Here is a 22,178-nt window from a genome sequence, read left to right on the forward strand (position 1 = left end):
TACAAAAAAATATAACTATATATCATGAAAAATAAAAAATATATATATATTAAGTGACATGTATAGATATGCATATTTAGACATATAAATAAATATGCAAGTGCAAAAACGAATAAAAATATAAATAGAAGAGAAATGACATTAGTGAAGAAAAAAGTATACGTACATGGTACAGAAAGATATTCCAAACATGACTGTGTGTGTGACTAAAAGGTGAAAAGCGTGTAACCAATGTGGAAACAAAGAATAATAGAAATATATACAACAGATGCATAAAATATACGCATGTATAAGCTATATATAATAAAAATGGTCATAAAATACATTTAGTGCATTTAATAAAATAAATGTATATTTCTATGCAATCATATAACCAAAATGGATCAATATGCATATTATTGTTATATGAGTCATTATTCGCTATATTAGCCACATGTCTTCATATAAATATTCCTACTTCCGAGGTCACCCAATAAAGTAGCGACACAACTATCTGTAGAGAAACTGAAAAATGGAGGGCAAATTAATAACAATACAAATTAAAATAAAATATATACAACGTACATTTATGTTATAAAGAGTGACCCACTGGAGGTCAATGGTCAGAGAAATGGAGCAAAATTCACATTTTCATTTAGTCCAAGTGGACGCAGAGTCCCCAGAGTCCAGATCCACTTTGATTCACACTGAGCCAGTTTTTTTTTATATATCACCTTTACGAATATTTGGTTCGATGCAATCAATGCCCCTAACTTTCAATTTCGTCGGGTCACATGCATGGTGTGTCTTAAAGTGTGTCTACAGCTTTTAAAGTTTCTAATGTTTCAATGGCCCCCGCTCCCATGATGTCTCTTACATGTTCTCTAACCCGGATCTTAAATTCTCTGGATGTGAGACCAATATATATTTTGGGGTATGGGCATGTAGCATAGTAAACTACTGCTTTTGTTGAACACGAAATTGAATGCGTAATGGTAAAGGTTTTCTTACCTGCTGAATAAGAAAAAGAGGTCGCCCTCTCAATGTTGGGGCACGCAACACAACTTCCACATGCTCTACAGCCCCATTTTGGGTACCAAATGGGAACTTCAAGTCATTACGTTGATAGTAGCTCTTGACAAGATAGTCTTTGAGGTTTTGTGATCGTCTCGCAGAGATACTTGGGTACTTGGTGATATCTTTTTCTATTGTGGGGTCTGTGAGTAAAATGGGCCAAAATTGTTTAATTATTCCCTTCATTTGAAACCAGCGTGATTGGTAGTTTGTTGTAAATCTTACCTGTACTTCAGACTGGCTTTTCGGTTTAGGGAATAAAAGATTCTCTCTCGGAGTACTTTTGGCACGATAGTACGCTTTTTTGATCGATCTTTTGCTATATCCGCGGGCCAGAAAACGATTAGTGAGGTCATAGGCTTGTTTTTCAAAGACCTCTATAGAGAAACAAATCCTTCTGATCCTGAAGAATTGGCCTGTTGGTACTGCCCATATAGTCTGTTTGGGGTGAGAAGAAGAAGCATGAAGAAAAGAGTTTACCGCAGTGGTTTTACGGAATACATCAGTTTGGAGGAAACCATTAGAGTCCCGTAATAGTTTAATGTCCAAAAATTCTGCTTGATGTTTATTAGAATGATAGGTTAACTTGATATTGAAGTCATTTTTGTTCAAGTCATGTATAAAAGTGGCAAGTGATGCCGGCGTATCTTTCCAGATGAGCAGGATGTCATCAATGTATCGGGACAAAAAAATATGACCTGGTCCATTGAGACACCCTGCCCACCCTGGAAAAGATCCCTCTCCCACAGCCCGAGGAACAAATTGGCATATGAGGGTGCACAGGCCGCCCCCATTGCCGTTCCCTGGAGCTGTAGGTAGAAAGACCAGTTAAAAATGAAAAAGTTGTGAATAAGGGCGAATTCAAGTAAGGTAAGTATAAACTTAGAGAAATTAGTTTCCATGTTTCCTGTGTTGAGAAAGAATTCAGCTGCTTTGAGTCCGTCAGCATGACGTATACTGGTGTATAGCGACTCAACGTCGCAAGTGACTGACAACATATCATCCTCTATATTGATTCCGTCAACCCTTTGCAGAAGATCTGCTGTGTCTCGTACGTATGATGGTAAGCACTCGACAAATCCCTTTAAATTATAGTCAATAAAGTTACAGTTTTTTTCTGTCATATTACCCCTACCTGATATGATGGGCCTTCCTGGAGGAATCTTAGAGTCTTTATGGACTTTAGGTAGTAAGTAGAGGGTTTGGATTGTCGGTTCAACTGGTGTAAGTGCTTTGTAAAGCTCCTTTGTGATGGTGTTGTCAAATAGGGCTTTATTCAATATTTTTAGAGTAAATACAGATAGACCTACAAAATTATTATAATCCCCAGACCTCCCTAAACAAAAACAGACCCCTAAATAATTACAGACCCCAGATCAGACCCCTAAAGAAATGCAGACCCCAGACCAGACCCCTAAATAAATACAGACCCCAGACCAGACCGCTAAATAAATGCAGACCCCAGACCAGACCCCTAAATAAATGCAGACCCCAGACCAGACCCCTAAATAAATACAGACCAAAGACTAGACCCCTAAATGAATACAGACCCCAGACCAGACCCCTAAATAAATACAGACCCCAGACTACACCCCTATATAAATACTGACCCAAGAATATGCCCCTAAATCAATGCAGACCGCAGAACAGACCCCTAAACAAATACAGACCCCAGACTGGACCCCTAAATAAATGCAGACCCCTGACTAGACCTCTAAATAAATGCAGACCCCAGACTAGACCCCTAAATAAATACAGACCCCAGACCAGACTCCTAAATAAATACAGACCCCAGACTAGACCCCTAAATAAATGCAGACCCCAGACTAGACACCTAAATCAATGGAGACCCCAGACCAGACACCTAAATCAATGTAGACCACAGACCAGACCACTAAATAATTACAGACCCCAGACCATATCCCTAAATGAATTCAGACTACAGACCTAACCCCTAAATAAATACAGACCCCAGACTAGACCTCTAAATAAATGCAGACCCCTAAATAAATACAGACCCCAGACCCCTAACAAAATACAGACCCCAGACCAGACCCCTAAATAAATACAGACCCCAGACTAGACCCCTTAATAAATACAGACCCCTAAATATAAACCCAGATTCTATATTTGTTTGGAGTCTTACTGGTGTTTCCGTTTATAATGTGGGGGTACATGTAAGCGGGGCGGAGTATATAAGGGGCATAGTCAGGGGGTATAATAATGGGGTAAAAAAAATAATAAATAATCCATAGATGTGTGTTACGCTGTGACACAATCCTTTCTGCACAGGCCGGTGTCGCACTGATAAATGGCGTCCTTTCTTATCCCCCGTTTGGTCCACACTCCGCACCTTTGCAGTTTGGGGAGTTTTGCTGTGAAGTGTTGTCCTGGTATAATACGGGCACCCTCGCTTCCAGCAGATATGTTTGGGCTCTCCCCTTCCTGGTTCCCTAATTTTAGAACCTTAATAATTCGCCACTTGAAACAGAAGAAATGTTCCCCTCGGGCACAACTGCATATTTTTTTATTTCCTGGCTTATTGGAGTCATAACTAATTTTATTTTTCATAGACGTAGTGGTATGAGGGCTGGTTTGTTGCGGGACGAGCTGTAGCGATTATTGGTACCATTTTGGGGTACATGCGACTTTTTGATCACCTTTTATCCTATTTTTTGGGAGGCCAGGTAAACAAAAAAACGCAATTCTGGCACAGATTTTTTAGTTTTTTTCATACAGTGTTCACCACGCGTTATAAACTACATGTTACCTTTATTCTGCGGGTCAGTACGATTCCGGCAATACCTAATTTATAGAACTTTTTTATGTTTTACAACTTTTTGCACAATAAAATTACTTTTGTAAAAAGAATGTATTTTTTCTGTCGCCAAGTTGTGAGAACCATAACGTTTTAATATTTTTGTCGCCGGAGCTGTACGAGGGCTTGTTTTTTGCGGGACGAGCTATAGTTTTTATAGGTACTATTTTTGGATACGGGCGAATTTTTGATCACTTTTTTATTCCAATATTTGTAGGGCAAAGTGACCAAAAAACAGAAACTCTGGTATAGTTTTTTACGGGTTTTTTTTTACGCTGTTCACCGCGTGCAATAAATAATATAATATTTTGATACCTCAGGTCGTTAGGGTCGCGGCGATGCCAAATACATATGGTTTATTATTTTTTTTCAATAATAAAGGACTTGATAAGAGAAAAAGGGCAATTGTGTTTTATTTTATTACTTGAAACTTTTATTGTTTTCAAACTTTTATTTTTTTCACTTTCTTTTACACTTTTTCATACTTTCTTTTACACTTTTTTTCAAGTCTCACTAGGGGACTTGAAGTTCCAACTGTCTGATGTTTTTTTTCTAATACATTGAACTACCTACGTAGTGCAATGTATTAGATCTGTCAGTTATTCACTGACAGCAAGCCAATTAGGCTTCCCCTTCTGGCGGGGCCTAATCGGCTTCCGTAATTGCAGAGCAGGAGGCCACTGTGTCTCCTGTTGCCATAGCAGCAGTCGCCAGTCCTGATTGCCTGTCAGAGCTGGTGATCTGCTAGTAACCACTACGATGCAGCAATCGCTTTCGATTGCTGCATCGAAGGGGTTAATGGCAGGGATCGGAGCTAGCTCCGGTTCCTGCCATTACAGGTGGATGTCCGCTGTAACATACAGCTGACTTCCACCACTGATGACGACGGATCAGCTCCTGAGCCGGCGCCATCTTGCCGGTGGCTACGGAAGCCAATCAGGCTCCGACGCCGGGCGGATCTTGACCGGCTTCCGTGCTAGGCAGACCGTAAGGCCAGTATTAGGCCTCCGGATGCCATTGCAGCCACCGGAACCCCGGCAATTTCATTGCTGGGGTTCCGATGAGCTGCAAACACCTTAAGTGCAGCACTCGCGTTTGAGCGCTGCACTTAAGGGGTTAATGGCGGGGATCAAAGCTAATTTCAGTCCCCGCCATTACAGCCGGATGTCAGCTGTAAGATACAGCTGAGATCCGGTGATGATGGCACAGACTCAGATTCAGAGACGGTGCCAAACATTTGGCGTATGGATACGGCAATTTGCGGGAAGTCATAGCTTTCCATGGCGTACCCATACGGCAAATGTCGGGAAGGGGTTAATGTAAGGATGTGTACACTTAATTGTGCAGCAACGCTTGTTGTCTCCATTCTATGTCAGTGTGGGAAGTAGATGTCCGGCCTTATGATTTTGTGATATGTGATAGACCCAGAATCCCAATCACCAAACCAAAGAATGCAAAATAAAGACACAAAACATTATAATTGGGTGTTAAATGATCAAAACTTTTATTATATTATATGACCAAACCCAAAATGGCAAACCTCCGACTCACGAAGAGTCACCCTCCAGCACGCAGGAAAGGAAAAACCCCCTGTGGGGGAAACCTCTAGGGAAACCATGGCTGGAGGATTGCCCTTCCTCTGGGCTTAGAAGGTGCCAAAATATCATTTGTAGCAGAATTTGTACGTTTTCTCAGATTTTCAAGGAAAGACAATACAATGAACGAACAACATAAAACACATAAATCGGCTGATCTGGTTGGCTAGGCGGATGTCTCTCTACCTGGGCACTCATTAAAATAAATGGGCGATCCACGGATGAGACGGGTCCTCCAGATGCCTCCTTGTAGCACCTGTCTCTGCTCTGGCTAATAGAGGGGGATCTCCTGCTGGAATCCCCCCTCTATTACAGACAACCCGTATGAAGAGGATGGCATCACTGTGATGAAGAAGTGGTCTGGGGTGAAGGGTTTCCCTGCTAGAACCTCCAAATTACATCAGGTCGGTATTGGTGGGGAAGTCAAGCTCAAGGTCCTCAGTCCCATCCAATATGGCGCTGAATGTGGCAGTAAAACCTTCTAATATGGAATCTTCTTTATGTCATAAACATTTGTATTTATGACATCAGCACCTTCATCATCATTACTACAGGAATTTATTACCACTGCACAACTCATACATTGTGACGTCACCCACAGTGGTCTGAAGTGTTAACCCTTTAATGACTGGCAGTGTACTTACCACAGAGGCCATAAAGCTGAATAGAACATATCAGCGTCCATAAAGGAAAAGGGATAATGCAGGGAGCATCTCCGCACAAGAACTATCCATGACAAAGGGTTGTCCAGGATAAGATAACTTGTCTGCTTTCTCCAAAAACCAGCACCACACCTGTCCATAGGTTGTGTGTGGTACTACAGCTCATTACCATTCACTTCAATGGAGCAAACCTGCAATACCAGATACAACCTGTGGATAGGTGTGGTGCTGTTTTTGGAAGAAAGCAGACATATTTTTCTAATCGTGCACAGCTCCTGTTAGAAATAGTTCAAAAAAAGTGGGGGGAGAAGGAGAAGAAGGGGAGAGGGAAAGAAGAAATTAAAAAAAGGGAAAAAGGGGAACTCTGAGGTAAAAGAAATCAAACTAGACTGAAAGGAGTCTGCTGGAGGTGCCAGATGGAAAGACAGATTTCTGCCATGGGGACCAGATTAGTTGAAATGTATCTTGAAGGGGGGCTTCAGAGAGTGGGTTTTAACCCCTTCCCGCCCTATGAAGTGCTGTTGCATTGAAAAACTATGCAGTTCATCTTCGAATGCAGCGTCACAAAAACAAATTATTTTGTAAAAAATAAAACTATATAAATTTGGTATCGCCATAATCGTAGTGACCCGCAGAATCAAGTTATCATGCAATTCATGCCGCCCGATGAACACTGTAAAATCAAAACAGAAATGGCGGAATTACAGGTTTTTTTTCAATTCACCCCACAAAATGTAGGTTTTTAAAAAAAAAAAATTAATACATTATATGGTACATTAGTCCGCAGGGTAAATTCCACATAAACAGCGCCATTCATCGGTTAACTGTTTAAATGATACCAGCTCAAGTGACCTTTATCGAGAAACACCATAAGAAATGTTTTCACAATTAACCTTCTAATTGGGCCTAGCATGTGTGGTACTGTCTGCTAAGCCGTTGTATCTAAGCATATTATATGTGATACTGTCTGCTGAGCCGCTGTCTCCTATCAAGTAGCAGAGCTATCAGGTGTCATAGTGTAATGAAACGGGGTAGGGAGACAGACAGGTGAGCCCTAATCTACCCGAAACTCAGTCCCTGCCTACTTGCACGGCCCGTCCTAAGTGACGGCGTACAACTGGGCGATGGTCGATACGCTCAATAAGTGCAAGACAGACAACACAAGACAAGGGCACACAGAAGATAAAGGGGGAGGTAGGGGCAGTTGCCCACGGCAACACCGTGCGCAACAGGCAGTGGTGAACGAGCCGAGACAAACCAGGAGAGTACGAAGTAGCAAATCAGAGCAGGAGAATAGTCAGTCAAGCCAGGGTCAATAAGTAACAGCGGTCAATAAGGTAAGTAGCAAGAATCGCAGAGCCAGGAAACCAGACAATCACAGGCAAGGAACATGCTGCAAGTGAGGGTAAAAATAGACCAAGGGCAGGAGCTAGAACCGTCAGGCCAGGCTTTGATAGGTTCTCCCTCTCCTCAGCCTGCCAGCCTGAGTGGTAACAGATCGCGTCACTCGAGCAGACCTTGGAGCTGATGAAGGCTGATTAACCCCGGGCGTCGACACAGAACCTGTGTCTGGCAAACCCTTTACAGTACCCCCCTTTTTATGAGGGGCCACTGGACCCTTCCTAGGTGGGCCTGGCTTGTTGGGGAACCGAAATTGGAACTTGCTGAGCAATATACCGGCGTGAACATCCCGGGCGGGTACCCAAGTCCTCTCCTCAGCCCCGTATCCTCTCCAATGGACCAGGTACTGGAGGGAGCCTTGGACCATCCTGCTGTCCACAATCTTGGCTACCTCGAATTCTACCCCATCCGGAGTGAGAACAGGAACCGGAGGTTTCCTCGATGTAGCCAAGGACGGGGAGCAGCTTTTCAAGAGGGAGGCAAGGAAAACGTTGTGTATCTGAAAAGACGGGGGTAACTCCAGCCGGAAGGTGACAGGGTTGAGGACCTCAATAATTTTGTATGGCCCTATATACCAGGGAGCAAACTTCTTGGACGGAACTTTAAGGCGCAAATTTTTAGAAGACAGCCACACCAGATCCCCGACCACAAGCAGAGGGTTAGTTGAACGTCTTTTATCTGCCTGAGTCTTTTTGATGATCTGGGACGCCTCAAGGTTCTTCTGAACCTAGGCCCAGACTGTGCACAGTTCCCGATGAACGACATCTACCTCGGTATTGTTGGAACCACCAGGTGAAACGGAGGAGAACCGTGGATTAAGCCCAAAATTACAGAAGAAGGGGGAAACCCCCGACGAGCTACTGACCCGGTTATTAAGGGAAAATTCGGCGAGGGGAATGAAGGAGACCCAATAATCTTGAAAGTTTGAGATAAAACAACTTTAGTATAGTTCCACAGACTGATTAGTCCTCTCAGTTTGGCCATTAGTTTCAGGATGGAAGGCCGAGGAAAAGGACAGATCAATCTCCAGCTTCTTACAGAAAGCTCTCCAAAACAATGAAACAAATTGTACCCCTCTGTCAGAAACAATATTGACCGGAACCCCATGACGCAGGATGTGTTTGACAAACAAGGTAGCTAACGTCTTGGCATTGGGTAGTTTCTTGAGGGGTGCAAAGTGGCACATCTTACTGAAGCGGTCTCCTACAACCCACACCACCGACGTGCCTTGGGACGGAGGCAGATCGGTGATAAAATCCATGGAGATATGGGTCCAAGTCTCTGGGGAATGGGCAAAGAACTTAGTAAACCCGCAGGTCGGGACCTGGGAGTCTTGGACCTAGTACAAATTTCACAAGCGGCGACGTAGGCCTTAACGTCTTTAAGCAACCCAGGCCACCAATAGGTTCTAGAAATGAGGTGCTTGGTACCCAGGATGCCTGGATGGCCAGATAGTGCGGAGTCGTGGTTCTCCCTGAGCAACCTTAGCCGGAATTGCAGGGGAACAAATAGCTTGTTCTCAGGAAGGTTCTCGGGAGCAGAAGCTTGATCAGCCGCAATTTCGGAGACTAAGTCTGAATCCACAGAGGATATGATTATACCTGGGGGCAAAATACAAGCGGAATCCTCCTCAAGAGAGGGGCTGGCCATGAAACTACGCGACAGAGCATCAGCTTTAACATTTTTTGTCTAACTCCAAGGACTTCCCAGCTACAGCGAACAGGCCTTGACCCCCTCAAGCCTGAGAGTCCCGCCACAACAAAATAGCCCTCCCAATGCCATCCTGCAAGCCCAAGCACCACAAATCCATTCCCACATCCATTCCCACATCATTCAGGTGAACACCATCTGCACTCCAATACGCTCCAACTCCAGCTTCCAAGTCCCAGTGCACATATGCCGCCATTCCGCGCAACAAATGCAGACACCGCCCTGTTAACTTTTATCCAGGCTTTGTTGATCCGCTCCACCGACCGTGCCAAACGCCAGGATTTTCTAGGCACAATATCCGACCACACCGTCATCAAGTTCGGGTACAACGACCACAGATGCAACAGATCGTGTTTTATGTCCCGAACCAACTCACGGAACGGGCGGGCCCAAGATCGTTGCGCACAAGAAATCATCTAAATAATGAATGATCGAATCCACCCCCGCCACAGATTTGACCACCCATTCCAAAAATGAGCTAAACACCTCAAAGTACGCACAAGAAATGGAACAACCCAAGGGGAGACACTGATCCACATAAAAACCGCCCCCCCCCCAAAAAACACCCCAGTAAACGCTGACTATCCGCATGCACCGGCAACAGCCGAAAAGCCGCCTCGACATCCGTCTTGAACATTAACGCCCCCTACCATGGAAACGCACCCACTGCACCGCCGCGTCGAATGACATATACAAGACCGAGCAAAGATCCCGATCTATCCCGTCATTAACCGACAAGCCCTTAGGATAAGACAAATAGTGAATCAAACGGTATTTGTTCGCCTCCTTCTTCGGGACAACCCCCAGCGGGGAGACGACCAAACCCGGGATGGGGAGAGAACTCAAGGGCCCCGCCATGCGCCCCAAATCCACCTCTTTTGCCAATTTCTCCCTAACCACGTCAGGATGCTGGTAAGCTGACTTCAGATTTTTTATGGAAAAGGGGACCCTGTGAGGAGGGGAGGGGATACAAAAACCCACATTAAAACCATCAAACCACAACTGCGCACTGGCCCTGTCCGGATAACTATTTAGAAACCTGACTATCCTTTCCAGCTTCACTGGCGTTACCCCCATGACTGGCGTTAAAACCCCCACCCCCACCTCATTTTCCCTTGTGCAAGCATTTGGATGCCCCGTGGGACGCCCCATTGCATTGAGCACAAAGGTGCTTGAACTTGCAACCTGCACCGAATTTACACTGCCCCTCATTGTATTGCCAGCACAGCTCGAGCTTTGCGTTGCCCCCTGAGCTGGATTGACCAGATTGGCCTGCTGCCCCCCCCCCCCCGCTCCCGGGAAAGGATTGGCCCGTAACCAGAGGGCAATATCCTCGTGGTCCCACCTAATATTGGGCCGAACCGCCTTCCGTTGTCTAAACTGCTTGTCATAACGTAGCCAAGCTACCCCCCCATATACCCTATGTGCTTCCCCGATGGCATCCATATAGCAAAACAGGGGGGAGCAATATTCCGGAGCCTTTTCACCAATAACACTGGCCAAAATGGCGAACTCTTGCAACCAGTTAACAAATGTCTTAGGGATAAGGAGGTAACAACGCTTTTCCTCCTCCTCCTTCTTACTCTCATCTCGCTTCCCCTTCTCCAGATTAAATTTTTCCAGGGGCAACAATGAAAAAATTTCCACGTACTCGTCCTTCCAAATTTTTTCCCAAACTTCCTGCTTCAAGTGTGCCCCCAAAGGTCCTTCAAAACACACATAAACCTCCACCCTGGCTTTATCGTCCAACCGAACACCATCAACCGCCGCCGCCGAGTCGGTCTGAACAGACACCGCCACCGATTCCGTATTTGCTCCTACACTCGCAGCGACCGCCGCCGGGGCATTAAACCCTACCCTACCAGCCCCCACCCATGCCGCCACAGGAGACCGCGAAGGGGGCTCGGTGACCCCCGTCCCGTCGAGCCGGCCTAACAATTCCTTGACGCAACCAACCAACTCTCGCAGACTTTCCCCCCCACCCCCAACATTCCCAAACCCAGACCCCACATCACATAACCGCTCCTCAACCGCGGAACCCTCCCCCGAAACAGGAGACATAAGTATAGCAGGAAAAGGTAAAGATGGTGAAAACGACTCACCGAGCTGCACAGGTGCTGTGGACCCATCAGCTGGACCGTCCTGTCCACGAAGCTCCCCATCCTCAAGGTCTTCGGCAGATCTGGTCCCAGTTCCATGGCAGAACGCACAGGCGTGCTCAACGGCCGGAACCGAGGTGGGTGAGGGGCGGGCTCCCAAGCTCTCTCTCTGGTAGTCGACCGACACCAGAGGGCCGGCAGCTCGCTGCCCGGAAGTCACCCTCGAAACAGACGACCTAGGCCTGCGGCCCAATGCAGGTCCCTTGCTTCCACCGGATCGCCGTGGGGCTCCACACCCAGCCGGCACATCACCAGGGGCAGCCGTCCGAACCATGGAACCCGGCGTAGAACTGGCGAGTGGAGGGGTGATCGGAAGTAGAGGCTGCACCCACCCCACTTCCGCTGGACTCCACTGCGAAGTGGGATTCCTTCCGACCCTGGCACCGGCTGCAGTATCTGTGCTGCCAGACGCCCCAGCCGGAGGTTCCCTCACAGGGCTCCCTCTGTGGCGCCGAGTTCGACAAGCCACATCGAGGCTCAGCCTTTCTGGAGGACGCGAGCGCCGGACCCGGCGCGAGGGAGAGACAGCCGAAGGTACCGGAGCGTTGGCCACCGCTGCAGCTTGTTCCTCCAACCAGGCGGGGCCGAATGCAGCAGCCGCCGCCCGCATCTGCTCAATGAAGTGCTGCGCTGAAATGAGGTAAGGTGGCCGCCGGATGGGAGATGCGTGGATGGATGTCTTACTCCGTGCGCTGCTCCCGACCAAAAGACCGGGAAGTCAGCGCACTTCCGGCTAACCCTCACCGGATCCCCTCCCTCTCCTAGACCATCCCCCTCCACTAACTCTCCCCTTTGGCTGTGACACGATCCTCCCTCCTATCCCCGTCATGTCTGGCCTACCCTCCATTGTGGCAGAGACCGTCCGGCCTGTGCTTTCTATGGTTTTGTGCTTGGGATTTTGGGTCTATCACATATCACAAAATCATAAGGCCGGACATCTACTTCCCACACTGACATAGAATGGAGACAACAAGCGTTGCTGCACACATCGATTACATTAAGATATTGTATTACGGTCTGTAGCCTTTGGGGGAATATATTAACCTTTCTACAACAGTTTACTAGCGTAGAAAATCCACAAAATGCGCAAATGTCAAAATTTTTGGGGGCAACAAATGGGCAGGGCTTAGCAGAAATGGCCAACAATTTTACTATAATTTACGCCAGTAACTGATGTAAATTATAGCAGAAATCTATATGTATAGTGCGGCCCAGATTTATCTCTGGGGGGCGTAACAAGGCAAAGGTCCGTGCCAGACCCATACCTCCCCACCAATCAGACTGTATGCCCCCCCAATCAGACAATAAAATACATTTTAAAAATGTACTTACCTCACCACTCCGTTTCTCCCTCCCGGATTCCCTCAGACTCTTACAGCAGGCCGCAGCATGTAGAAAGTACTGATGACAGGCCGCGTTGCAGCTAAAAGATGCGACACATTTATTAAGAGTAGTTCGCCTGTTAATAAATGTGTTGCATCTTACTCCAGCAAACTGTTTAATAGGACTGGTGTATGAAACGCCAGTATTAAAGGGAATGTGTCGCTAGAATTGTTTTTAGGGGACTGAGTGGCACTGAGTGGCGGGTAGATTAGGGCTCACCTGTCTGTCTCCCTACCCCGTCATTACATAATCACAGGCCCATATACCTTTTCTAAACTGGTCCCTGACACAACTATGGACCCTCTTGAGACCCTGGCTCAGCAAATGCAGGGCCTCTCCCTACAGGTCCAAGCCCTGGCTCAGAGGGGCAACCAGCGTGATGCTACCCTGGTAGTGCCCTACCTCACTTCTTTCTCCTTTCGGGAGAGTTGTAGGCTCTATTTCCGTCTAAGGCCCCACTCCTCAGGTTCTGAGAGCCAGCAAGTGGGTATAATTATGTCCCGGCTCCAGGACGGGCCCCAAGAATGGGCCTTCTCCTTGGCTCCTGACGCCCCTGAACTTTCCTCTGTTGATCTTTTTTTTTCTGCTCTCGGGCTCATCTATGACGAGACTGACAAGACTGCTTTTGCCGAGAGTCAGCTGGTGACCTTACGTCAGGGTAAGACACCCATTGAGGAGTACTGTTCTGACTTTAGAAAGTGGTGTGTAGCTTCTCGGTGGAATGACCCTGCCTTGAGGTGCCAGTTTAGATTGGGTCTGTCGAACGCCCTCAAAGACCTGTTAGTTAGCTATCCCTCTTCTGACTCCCTAGATCAGGTTATGGCTTTAGCGGTATGTCTTGACCGACGTCTCAGGGAACGACGACTTGAACGTTTTTGTGCTTTCTCCTCTGCCTCCCCCATGATGGCTCCCGAGGTTCCGTTGCTTCGTTCTTCCACGGAAAACTCGGATGAACCAATGCAACTCGGGGCCTCCGTGTCTCCCCAACAACGTAGAGAGCTCCGCAGGAAGAATGGTCTCTGCTTCTACTGTAGGGATGACAAGCATCAAGTGAACAACTGTCCTAGGCGTAAGAATAAGCAGCCGGAAGAACTTCCGCGCCTAAGTGACCATCGGGGAGGTCACTTGGGCGCACAGGTATTTCCCGTAAATATGAAACCTTAAAAGATCTTGCTTCCCTTTCAGGTCTCTTTTGAGGGTAGGTCTGCTACCGGCAGTGCCATCGTGGATTTAGCGTCTTCTGATATTATGTCTGTGGAATTTGCTATGTTTCTAGCTATGCCATTGATTGATTTGCCTAAACCTGTCCCGGTAGTGGGTATCGACTCCACTATAACCAGCCCGATACAACACAGCAGCAGCAGCCATGCATTACAAGGGTGGGAAGGTCCACTGTTTTTGGCCCTTCCCAGCCTCATAATACCAGCCTACGGCCGCCCCAGTGCCCGACCATCACAACAGATGGTCGGGTACTGGATTGTACCAAGCTCTTCCCGGCACCCCTGTAATAACGGGTGTTTTTACGGTCGTGTGCATGAGGCCCCGTAATGACGGGTGGCTACATGTGTGCACCCGTCATTACGGCAGCGTTGCTAGGCGACGTCAGTAAATAGTCACTCTTCAGGGTGCTGAAAGAGTTAACTGATCGGCAGTAACTGTTTCAGCACCCTGGACAGTGACTACCGATCACAGTACCTGTTCATACTTACCGGGAACTCCCTGCTTCCTCCAGTCCGGTCTCCTGGCCGTTGCCTTGGTGACGCGTCCCTCTCGACATCCGGCCCGACATTCCTTGATGACGATGCAGCCCATGTGAGCGCTGCAGCCAATCACAGGCTGCAGAGGCCTCTGCAGCCAATCACAGGCTGAAGAGGCCTCTGCAGCCAATCATAGGCTGCCGCGTCAGAAAAGAAGGTCGGACTGGAGGAAGAAGAGGGACTCGTCACCAAGACAACGACCGGGTACGTATGAAATGCTTTTTATTTTATTTTTAATCAGCAGCCTCTTTTCTCTATCAGTGATTGATAGAGATAAGTGGCTGCCGATTTGTATAATATTTTTGACCGGGTTCGGTCAAAACGCATTCGCTGCGAACCGAACTTTTCCGGAAGTTCGGACCGAAACCGAGTTCGGTTGTCCCGGTTCGCTCATCTCTACAAATTTATATAGTTTTATTTTTTACAAAATAATTTGTTTTTGTGACGCTGCATTCGAAGATGAACTGCATAGTTTTTCAATGCAACAGCACTTCATAGGGCGGGAAGGGGTTAAAACCCACTCTCTGAAGCCCCCCTTCAAGATACATTTCAACTAATCTGGTCCCCATGGCAGAAATCTGTCTTTCCATCTGGCACCTCCGGCAGACTCCTTTCAGTCTAGTTTGGTTTCTTTTACCTCAGAGTTCCTCTTTTTCCCTTTTTTTAATTTCTTCTTTCCCTCTCCCCTTCTTCTCCTTCTCCCCCCACTTTTTTTGAACTATTTCTAACAGGAGCTGTGCAGGATTAGAAAAATATGTCTGCTTTCTTCCAAATACAGCACCACACCTATCCACAGGTTGTATCTGGTATTGCAGGTTAGCTCCATTGAAGTGAATGGTAATGAGCTGTAGTACCACACACAACCTATGGACAGGTGTGGTGCTGGTTTTTGGAGAAAGCAGACAAGTTCTCTCATCCTGGACAACCCTTTGTCATGGATAGTTCTTGTGCGGAGATGCTCCCTGCATTATCCCTTTTCCTTTATGGCCGCTGATATGTTCTATTCAGCTTTATGGCCTCTGTGGTAAGTACACTGCCAGTCAGTAAAGGGTTAACACTTCAGACCACTGTGGGTGACGTCACAATGTATGAGTTGTGCAGTGGTAATAAACTCCTGTAGTAATGATGATGAAGGTGCTGATGTCATAAATACAAATGTTTATGACATAAAGAAGATTCCATATTAGAAGGTTTTACTGCCACATTCAGCGCCATATTGGATGGGACTGAGGACCTTGAGCTTGACTTCCCCACCAATACCGACCTGATGTAATTTGGAGGTTCTAGCAGGGAAACCCTTCACCCCAGACCACTTCTTCATCACAGTGATGCCATCCTCTTCATACGGGTTGTCTGTAATAGAGGGGGGTTTCCAGCAGGAGATCCCCCTCTATTAGCCGGAGCGGAGACAGGTGCTACAAGGAGGCATCTGGAGGACCCGTCTCATCCGTGGATCGCCCATTCATTTTAATGGGTGCCCAGGAAGAGAGACATCCGCCTAGCCAACCAGATCAGCCGATTTATGTGTTTTATGTCGTTCGTTCATTGTATTGTCTTTCCTTGAAAATCTGAGAAAACGTACAAATTCTGTTACAAATGATATTTTGGCCCCTTCTAAGCCCAGAGGAAGGGCAATCCTCCAGCCATGGTTTCCCTAGAGGTTTCCCCCACAGGGGGTTTTTCCTTTCCTGCGTGCTGGAGGGTGACTCTTCGTGAGTCGGAGGTTTGCCATTTTGGGTTTGGTCATATAATATAATAAAAGTTTTGACCATTTAACACCCAATTAGAATGTTTTGTGTCTTTATTTTGCATTCTTTGGTTTGGTGATTGGGATTCTGGGTCTATCACATATCACAAAATCATAAGGCTGGACATCTACTTCCCACACTGACATAGAATGGAGACAACAAGCGTTGCTGCACAATTAAGTGTACACATCCTTACATTAACCCCTTCCCGACATTTGCCGTATGGGTACGCCATGGAAAGCTATGACTTCCCGCAAATTGCCGTATCCAAACGCCAAATGTTTGGCACCGGCTCAAAAGCTGAGTCGGTGCCATCATCGCCGGATCTCAGCTGTATCTTACAGCTGACATCCGGCTGTAATGGCAGGGACTGAAATTAGCTTTGATCCCCGCCAGATCTAATACATTGCACTACGTAGGTAGTGAAATGTATTAGAAAAAAATCATCAGACAGTTGGAACTTCAAGTCCCCTAGTGGAACTTGGAAAAAGTGTAAAAAAAAGTATAAAAAAGGTGTAAAAAAAAAGTAAAAAAAATAACAGTTTGATAACAATAATATTTTCTGCGTCCTATTAATTTCAATTGGAGCTCAGAGGTGGAAACCACTTGTAGAACATCAGCCCCCCACTCACAGTGAAATAACCATCAGTGGTATCCGCCCTGGAAACCACAGGGAATTCCACCTGAAAAACCGCACCAAATTTTAGTGCAGTTTTTCGGGCGGTATATCTCCTGCGGAAAGACCGCAGAAATCATTTTAAAAAAGCTTATACTTACCATAGTCATAGCGACGCGTATTCTGTTCTGAGCGCAGCCTGGCCTCCTGTGATGATGCTGTAGTACATGTGACCGCTGCAGCCTTTGATTGGCTGCAGCAGTCACATGGGATGGTATCATCATCCCCTGAGGCCAGACTGCGCTCAGTACAGAATATGCGTCGCTATGACTATGGCCGGGAGTAAGTATAAGCTTTTGTTTTTTCTCATTATACAATCAGGGCCGGGTCTAGGTTTATGTGAGCTATTTGGTGACACAGACTTAGTAGACCCCTTTGCGGGGGAACTCACGGGGGCAGTAAAATGGTAGAAAACGTCACTTTGTGCCTCCATATAGACGTTAGGACCTACTTATGCCCCCACATAGAAGTTAGGCCCCCAGTTTGTACCCCAAAAAAATTTGTGCCCTCTGTAGATAGTGGTAGTGCCACACAGCCCCCCTCCCTGGTTGTGCCACACAGCCCCCCTCCCTGGTTGTGCCACACAGCCCCCCTCCCTGGTTGTGCCACACAGCCCACCTCCCTGGTTGTGCCACACAGCCCCCTCCCTGGTAGTGCCACACAGCCCCCTCCTCCCTGGTAGTGCCACACAGCCCCCTCCCTGGTAGTGCCACACAGCCCCCCTCCCTGGTTGTGCCACACAACCCCCTCCTCCATGGTAGTGCCACACAACCCCCTCCCTGGTAGTGCCACACAGCGCCCTCCTCCCTGGTAGTGGCACACAACCCCCTCCTCCCTGGTAGTGCCACACAGCCACCCTCCCTGGTGGTACCACACAGCCTCCCGCCCCCCCCCCCCGGTAGGTAGCGATTTTGGTTTCCCTCTAGGAGTGGAATTCCAGCCAGAGTATATGCAGAGCTAAAGAACCCGTTTAGTAACACTGCCTTCTCTTGATCCCCTGTGACCAACTCCCCATTACCACTATTTAGGGGTCCTACATGTTCAGACCTTGGCTTTTTTTCATTTACATACTTGAAGATTTTTTGCAGATTTGATTTACTATCATTGGCCACCTGCCTTTCATTTTGCATTTTTGCTGATTTTATTACCTTTTTACAGATTTTATTAAGCTCTTTATCATTCTAGGCCAAATGGGCAACTATCTTTTAATAGACACTTACCATCTCTCCTTGCTCACTGTTACTGTATAGGGTGTGATTTCTGACCCTGATCTTCCAGGACGACACCATCTCCATTAACCATAACTGGGTGAACGGGTGTAACGTGTCCTTCATGTGGAGCCTCCTGCAGGCCAATCTGAGCGCTGTACAGAGGGAGATCAGTGAGTGGCGGGAGACCATGGACGGCTGGGAGCATCACTGTCAGGTGACATTATTATATATCGTATACATTCTGAGCATGGCCAGTGGGGGCGGGGCCTGTCTCTGGCAGACTAATTGGGGGCGGGGTCTTTTCATTTGATGGAGGACCCAGTTGAGTCGAGGTCTATCCCTGGAGGGCCCAGTGGGGGAGAGACCTGTCCCCGGAGGTCCTAGTGGAGTGTCCCCGGAGGACCTAGCGAAAGACTGCAGCACCGAGCAGGCCGGCCTCCTGGGATTACATCTCATCCCTGGAGACCGCTGTAGCCTGGACTGGCAGAGCGGTGGTCACATGGGATGAAGTGTTCTCCAAGAAGGACGTCGTCATGCAGGCCAGCCTCCTGGGATGACGTTTCATCTATGTGATCGCCGCTACAGCCTGTGATTGGCTGAAGAGGATAATCGCTGGCAGTGGCGGATCCCCAAATGGGCGTTTCAGGCGGTCGGCCGGGGCCCAAGACTTGCAGGGGGCCCATGCACACAAGTGAAACAAAACTCTCCAGGGCTGCTGCTGCCGGCCGCATTCTAGAGATCATCGGTCCCACGTGCTGATGAAGAGGCGGGGGGAATGTGCAGGGGGAGTCAATTGCGGCCAGGGAACAGGGGCACAGCACATCAGCTGTAGAGAGCAGACTGTCAGAGATTGTGATGGGCAGGTGCTGGAGTCTCCCTGACAGTCTGCTCCTCTGTGCTGCTGTACATTGTCCCTCCTGTCTAAACCTCCAGCAGCTGCCTGATAACGGCAAAACTGAAACTAGAGGGTGTAGGACCTGTGGTGACATCACAGTCACATGATTAAGGTCCTGGAGGCTGCCAGAGACAAGCACCGCAGAGGAAGAGACTGTGGTAAGTAAGTGTGTGTGAGTGTGTTAATGTATGTCTATGTAGTGTGTGCTGTGTATATAGTGTCTATAATGTAAGTCTATATAGTGTGTGCTGTGTATATAGTGTCTATAATGTAAGTCTATGTAGTGTGTGCTGTGTATATAGTGTGTGCTGTGTATATAGTGTGTGCTGTGTATATAGTGTCTATAATGTAAGTCTATAGTGTGTGCTGTGTATATAGTGTCTATAATGTAAGTCTATGTAGTGTGTGCTGTGTATATAGTGTGTGCTGTGTATATAGTGTCTATAATGTAAGTCTATATAGTGTGTGCTGTGTATATAGTGTCTATAATGTAAGTCTATATAGTGTGTGCTGTGTATATAGTGTCTATAATGTAAGTCTATGTAGTGTGTGCTGTGTATATAGTGTCTATAATGTAAGTCTATGTAGTGTGTGCTGTGTATATAGTGTCTATAATGTAAGTCTATGTAGTGTGGGCTGTGTATATAGTGTCTATAATGTAAGTCTATGTAGTGTGTGCTGTGTATATAGTGTCTATAATGTAAGTCTATATAGTGTGTGCTGTGTATATAGTGTCTATAATGTAAGTCTATATAGTGTGTGCTGTGTATATAGTGTCTATAATGTAAGTCTATATAGTGTGTGCTGTGTATATAGTGTCTATAATGTAAGTCTATATAGTGTGTGCTGTGTATATAGTGTCTATAATGTAAGTCTATGTAGTGTGTGCTGTGTATATAGTGTCTATAATGTAAGTCTATGTAGTGTGTGCTGTGTATATAGTGTCTATAATGTAAGTCTATATAGTGTGTGCTGTGTATATAGTGTCTATAATGTAAGTCTATGTAGTGTGTGCTGTGTATATAGTGTCTATAATGTAAGTCTATGTAGTGTGTGCTGTGTATATAGTGTCTATAATGTAAGTCTATATAGTGTGTGCTGCGTATATAGTGTGTGCTGTGTATATAGTGTCTATAATGTAAGTCTATGTAGTGTGTGCTGTGTATATAGTGTCTATAATGTAAGTCTATGTAGTGTGTGCTGTGTATATAGTGTCTATAATGTAAGTCTATGTAGTGTGTGCTGGGTATATAGTGTGTGCTGTGTATATAGTGTCTATAATGTAAGTCTATGTAGTGTGTGCTGTGTATATAGTGTCTATAATGTAAGTCTATGTAGTGTGTGCTGTGTATATAGTGTGTGCTGTGTATATAGTGTATATAGTGTGTGCTGTGTATATAGTGTCTATAATGTAAGTCTATGTAGTGTGTGCTGTGTATATAGTGTCTATAATGTAAGTCTATATAGTGTGTGCTGTGTATATCGTGTGTGCTGTGTATATAGTGTCTATAATGTAAGTCTATGTAGTGTGTGCTGTGTATATAGTGTCTATAATGTAAGTCTATATAGTGTTTGCTGTGTATATAGTGTCTATAATGTAAGTATATATAGTGTGTGCTGTGTATATAGTGTCTATGATGTAAGTCTATGTAGTGTGTGCTGTGTATATAGTGTCTATAATGTAAGTCTATATAGTGTGTGCTGTGTATATAGTGTGTGCTGTGTATATAGTGTCTATAATGTAAGTCTATGTAGTGTGTGCTGTGTATATAGCGTCTATAATGTAAGTCTATGTAGTGTGTCCTGTGTATATAGTGTCTATAATGTAATTCTATATAGTGTGTGCTGTGTATATAGTGTCTATAATGTAAGTCTATGTAGTGTGTGCTGTGTATATAGTGTCTATAATGTAAGTCTATATAGTGTGTTCTGTGTATATAGTGTGTGCTGTGTATATAGTGCCTATAATGTAAGTCTATATAGTGTGTGCTGTGTATATAGTGTCTATAATGTAAGTCTATATAGTGTGTGCTGTGTATATAGTGTCTATAATGTAAGTCCATATAGTGTGTGCTGTGTCTATAGTGTCTATAATGTATGTCTATATAGTGTGTGCTGTGTATATAGTATCTATAATGTAAGTCTATATAGTGTGTGCTGTGTATATAGTGTGTGCTGTGTATATAGTGTCTATAATGTAAGTCTATATAGTGTGTGCTGTGTATATAGTGTGTGCTGTGTATATAGTGTCTATAATGTAAGTCTATATAGTGTGTGCTGTGTATATAGTGTCTATAATGTAAGTCTATGTAGTGTGTGCTGTGTATATAGTGTGTGCTGTGTATATAGTGTCTATAATGTAAGTCTATGTAGTGTGTGCTGTGTATATAGTGTGTGCTGTGTATATAGTGTCTATAATGTAAGTCTATGTAGTGTGTGCTGTGTATATAGTGTCTATAATGTAAGTCTATGTAGTGTGTGCTGTGTATATAGTGTGTGCTGTGTATATAGTGTATATAGTGTGTGCTGTGTATATAGTGTGTGCTGTGTATATAGTGTCTATAATGTAAGTCTATGTAGTGTGTGCTGTGTATATAGTGTCTATAATGTAAGTCTATATAGTGTGTGCTGTGTATATCGTGTGTGCTGTGTGTATATAGTGTCTATAATGTAAGTCTATGTAGTGTGTGCTGTGTATATAGTGTGTGCTGTGTATATAGTGTCTATAATGTAAGTATATATAGTGTGTGCTGTGTATATAGTGTCTATAATGTAAGTCTATGTAGTGTGTGCTGTGTATATAGTGTCTATAATGTAAGTCTATGTAGTGTGTGCTGTGTATATAGTGTCTATAATGTAAGTCTATGTAGTGTGTGCTGTGTATATAGTGTCTATAATGTAAGTCTATATAGTGTGTGCTGTGTATATAGTGTCTATAATGTAAGTCTATATAGTGTGTGCTGTGTATATAGTGTCTATGATGTAAGTCTATGTAGTGTGTGCTGTGTATATAGTGTCTATAATGTAAGTCTATATAGTGTGTGCTGTGTATATAGTGTGTGCTGTGTATATAGTGTCTATAATGTAAGTCTATGTAGTGTGTGCTGTGT

General features: G+C 45.6%; 1 protein-coding gene and 1 long non-coding RNA gene across 2 annotated transcripts in view; one reads left to right on the forward strand and one right to left on the reverse strand.

The window, feature by feature from the left end:
* Positions 1 to 391: 391 nt before the first annotated feature.
* Positions 392 to 1,654, reverse strand: LOC142729750 (uncharacterized). The gene is made up of 3 exons (XR_012878456.1): positions 1,279 to 1,654; positions 991 to 1,196; positions 392 to 504 (listed from the first exon to the last, which is right to left on the reverse strand). It is a non-coding gene; the product is annotated as an uncharacterized LOC142729750 (long non-coding RNA).
* A 17,476-nt stretch (positions 1,655 to 19,130) lies between these two features.
* The window catches only part of LOC142729746 (protein kinase C delta type-like), a 153,975-nt gene continuing 150,927 nt past the window's right edge, over positions 19,131 to 22,178 (forward strand). Inside the window, exon 1 of the mRNA XM_075849327.1 lies at positions 19,131 to 19,226. The gene's annotated coding sequence lies outside the window, so the exon portion shown is untranslated. The remainder of the gene's footprint in view (positions 19,227 to 22,178) is intronic.

Source organism: Rhinoderma darwinii, unplaced genomic scaffold, assembly GCF_050947455.1.
Source record: "Rhinoderma darwinii isolate aRhiDar2 unplaced genomic scaffold, aRhiDar2.hap1 Scaffold_735, whole genome shotgun sequence".
Taxonomy (NCBI): Eukaryota; Metazoa; Chordata; class Amphibia; order Anura; family Rhinodermatidae; genus Rhinoderma; species Rhinoderma darwinii.